Here is a 4715-nt window from a genome sequence, read left to right as displayed (position 1 = left end):
GATCACTTTGCTGCAAAGTGTCCGAACCGCAAAGGCAACGACTCCGCCAACATGGTTATTAGCGAGCCTGGAGGAACTTCGGGGTACGGTAATTTATTACCTACTGTTCTTTCAGTCTTTGGTTCACCCGAGTGGTGGGTTGACACTGGTGCTAATATTCATGTTTGTGCTGATGCTTCTTTGTTCTCTTCTTACCAGATCGGCGGGACTTCCTCCTTGCTGATGGGGAACGGATCACATGCGCGTGTTCTTGGTGTTGGTACGGTAAATCTGAAGTTTACTTCGGGGAAGACCGTGCAGCTGAAGAACGTGCAGCATGTCCCCACCATCAAGAAGAATTTAGTCAAGCGGCTCTCTACTGTGTAGAGATGGTTTCAAATTAGTCTTTGAGTCTAATAAATGTATCTTGTCTAAGTTTGGTACTTTTGTTGGAAAAGGTTATGAAAGCGGAGGCTTGTTCCGTCTTTCTTTGTCAGATGTTTGTAATAAAATTGCATACAATGTTATTAACGTTGATGAAACAAATGTTTGGCATTCGAGGCTTTGTCACGTTAATTTTGGTTGTATGATGCGCTTAGCTAATTTGAGCTTAATTCCAAAGTTCACTTTTGTCAAAAATTCTAAGTGTCATGTATGTGTTGAATCAAAACAAACTCGTAAGCCTCATAAGACCGCGGAGGCAAGGAGCTTGGCACCCTTAGAATTAATTCATTCCGATTTGTGCGAAATGAATGGAGTGTTGACAAAAGGTGGTAAAAAATATTTCATGACTTTGATTGATGATAGTACTAGATTTTGTTACATCTATTTGTTGAAGTCAAAAGATGAAGCTTTACACTACTTTAAAATCTATAAAGCTGAAGTAGAAAACCAACTTGAGAGAAAGATCAAAAGAGTTAGGTCAGATCGTGGTGGCGAGTATTTCTCAAATTAATTTACTTTATTCTGCGAGGAATATGGTATTATTCATGAAAGGACGCCTCCCTATTCACCTCAGTCAAATGGGGTTGCCGAAAGAAAGAACCGCACTCTAACGGATTTGGTTAACGCCATGTTAGATACAGCGGGACTTTCCAAGGAATGGTGGGGTGAGGCTATATTGACTGCATGTCATGTCCTAAACCGTGTTCCTACAAAGAATAAAGAGATAACTCCATTCGAGGAATGGGAGAAGAAAAGGCCAACACTGTCATACTTACGTACATGGGGTTGTTTGGCAAAAGTGAGTGTGCCAATAACTAAGAAACGTAAGCTTGGACCTAAAACTGTGGATTGTATCTTTCTAGGTTATGCTATTCACAGCGTTGGATATAGATTTTTAATAGTGAAATCTGGAGTACCTGACATGCATGTTGGTACTATAATGGAGTCCAGAGATGCTACATTTTTTTGAAAACATTTTTCCCATGAGAGATGAAATAAGTTCATCTAGGCAAGAGTTCATCGAGGATGATGGCTCTGCTGAGCCGATAGAACACAATGAACATACACTTGTAGAAAATCCTGAGGAGGATAACAATGATGCTCCGAGAAAGAGCAAGAGACAAAGGACTGTAAAGTCTTTTGGTGATGATTTCATTGTATACCTCATAGATGATACACCCAGAACCATTGAAGAGGCATATTCATCTCCTGATGCTGACTATTGGAAGGAAGCAGTAAGGAGTGAGATGGATTCTATTATGTCTAATGGAACCTGGGAGGTCGTTGAACGTCCTTATGGATGTAAACCGGTTGGATGCAAGTGGGTGTTCAAGAAAAAACTTAGGCCAGATGGTACTATTGAAAAGTACAAGGCTAGGCTTGTGGCCAAGGGTTATACCCAAAAAGAAGGAGAAGATTTCTTTGACACTTATTCACCAGTTGCCCGATTGACCACAATTCGAGTGTTACTTTCCCTGGCAGCCTCATATGGTCTTCTCGTTCATCAGATGGACGTTAAGACGGTTTTCCTCAATGGAGAGTTAGAAGAGGAGATCTATATGGATCAGCCGGATGGGTTTGTATCAAAGGGTCAAGAAGGAATGGTTTGTAAGTTGTTAAAATCTTTATATAGTCTCAAGCAAGCGCCTAAGCAGTGGCATGAAAAGTTTGATAGAACTTTGACCTCTGCCGGCTTTGTTGTGAACGAAGCTGACAGATGTGTGTACTATCGCTATGGTGGGGCTGAAGGAGTGATTTTGTGCTTGTATGTGAATGACATACTGATCTTTGGCACTAGCCTTAATGTGATTAAGGAAGTCAAAGAGTTTTTATCTCAAAATTTTGAGATGAAGGATCTGGGAGAAGCTGATGTTATCCTTAATATAAAACTGGTAAAAGAGATCAATGGTGGGGTGATTCTTACACAGTCTCACTATGTGGAGAAGGTGTTAAGTCGCTTTGGTTATAGCGACTATAAACCTGTCTCAACACCATATGATGTCAGTTTAATTCTTAGAAAGAACAAAAGGATAATGCGAGATCAGCTGAGATATTCTCAGATCATTGGTTCATTAATGTATTTACCGAGCGCTACAAGACCTGACATCTTGTTTGCTGTAAGCAAACTGAGCTGGTTTGTTTCAAACCCGGGAGATGATCATTGGAAGGCTCTTGAAAGAGTAATGCGCTATCTGAAGGGGACAATGAACTATAGAATTCACTACACCGGGTACCCAAGGGTACTAGAAGGGTATAGTGATTCAAATTGGATTTCTGATGCTGATGAGATAAAGGCCACAAGTGGATATGTGTTTACACTTGATGGTGGAGCTGTTTCCTGGAAGTCTTGCAAGCAGACCATCTTAACGAGGTCAACTATGGAAGCAGAACTCACAGCATTAGATACCGCCACTGTTGAGGCTGAGTGGCTTCGTGAGCTCCTTATGGACTTGCCGATAGTTGAAAAACCGTTACCGGCAATCCTAATGAACTGTGACAATCAAACGGTAATTGTCAAGGTGAATAGTTCAAAGGATAATATGAAGTCATCTAGACATGTGAAAAGGCGGTTGAAATCTGTCAGAAAATTGAGAAACTCCGGAGTTATAGCCCTGGACTATGTTCAGACGGCTAAAAATCTAGCAGATCAGTTTACAAAGGGTCTTTCACGAAATGTGATAGACAATGCATCTATGGAATTGGGCTTGAGACCCACGTGAGTCATTCTATAGTGGAAACCTGTCCTATGTGATCGGAGATCCCGTGAATTAGGATGGTGAAACAAACTAAAGTCTGACTGTGAGAAGAGAACCTTTGTGAAAAGGGCTCATTCCGTGTATAAGGTGCATTTCTCTTCTAATCTGTATGGCAGGTTGGTCTATACCTTAATGTGTGCCAGGTGGTTTCTTTTAAACAAATGAGTTGTTTTCTTGAAACAAAGATGTTGTCCTACAGAACATCTGAAAGGAACACACCTATATGAGTTTGACCACTGGTCATGGTCTATGAGAATTGGGTATTCTCTAGAAACTCATGAAGGGCCTGGAGTATGACTTATAAGCTCCAAACCGCGGGGATGCTTTTGCAGCCTAGTACCAGTGTAGGGCTCTGGTCAAACTTGTTTGCATAAAACTGGCAATTCAAGGCATAGTCCATTGCACAGTTGTGAATAAGTGTAGCCTTTGTCCTAGATGGAAGTTCAACTTAACAGTCTCTGTCGAATACTGGTATATCAATGAGGGAATGAGGGTATTTCTAGTGTGGCTTGAATTTCTTGGTGGGGATTCTTGGAGTAATGGGCTTGGCCCATTACTTCTAAAGCATTAAAAGAATTTAAAGCCCACTATTAATGCTAGGGAATCAATGCTTAATTCCGTACCGGGAATTGAGGAGGATCTCAACCGACTTAAAAGGTGGACTTCGTGTACACCACTTGTGAAGCCGGTAAGAGGAGGACGGTGAACCACACGCGTGCGCGCGCTCGCTCACCTCGCCGAGCCGGGCCGGGCCGGGCCGTGGCCGTGGCCGAGGCCGAGGCCGAGGCTGAGACGCGGCGCGGCGCGGCGCGGGCGGACGGACGGTGCGGTGCGCGTGCACGTGCACGGCCGGACGTGACGTGCAGGTGCCGGTGCGGTGCGGTGCGGTGCGACGTGATGTGCTGAGATGAGAAGGATGTTTTGCAGTAAAGAGTATTAAAACAGAGGGTTAATGTCGTCACTAATGACCGGACATTGAAGGCTCTTTACGACGTCCAGGTTCGTTGAACCTGAGGCACATTAACTGCCGCTCATCAAAGCCATTCATGATGTCCAGGTTCATTGAACCTGAGGCATATCGTGCCTATATAAACCAGCACCCTCTCCTCTCATCCTCACTCATCTCAAGCACTCATCCAGGTACTCCTCTTCAGGAGACCTCTCCCTTCTCCCTCAGCTGCTTTCTGCCTTCCCCACCGCTAGCACTGCGCGCACAGGTCTAGCGAGAGCAGGGCCTCCGGAACCTCTGCTCGCTGAAGGTCCTGCACGGGACGCGGGCAATTAGGTTTTTGGGGAGCGTCTTGACGCGACTGCTCGCTCCCTGAACGACTCCTTCGTCTACTTCCCGGCGTAACCGCTCGTGCGAACGACTACTTCGTCTACTTCCCGGCGTAACCGTTCGTGGGACTGCACTGCGAACATCTTTCTGCATCGACATAGTTCGGCTACTTCGAGCAAGACCAGTCGAATAGCATGTCTATTCCAGCTGGTAACGGCGCAACCGGTGCCTCCGGCATTGGTCCCGCCTTGGGGTAC

Source organism: Panicum virgatum, chromosome 2N (assembly GCF_016808335.1).
Source record: "Panicum virgatum strain AP13 chromosome 2N, P.virgatum_v5, whole genome shotgun sequence".
NCBI classification, from domain to species: domain Eukaryota; kingdom Viridiplantae; phylum Streptophyta; class Magnoliopsida; order Poales; family Poaceae; genus Panicum; species Panicum virgatum.
The sequence above is the reverse complement of the archived record's forward strand: the minus strand, read 5'-3'. Positions refer to the sequence as shown.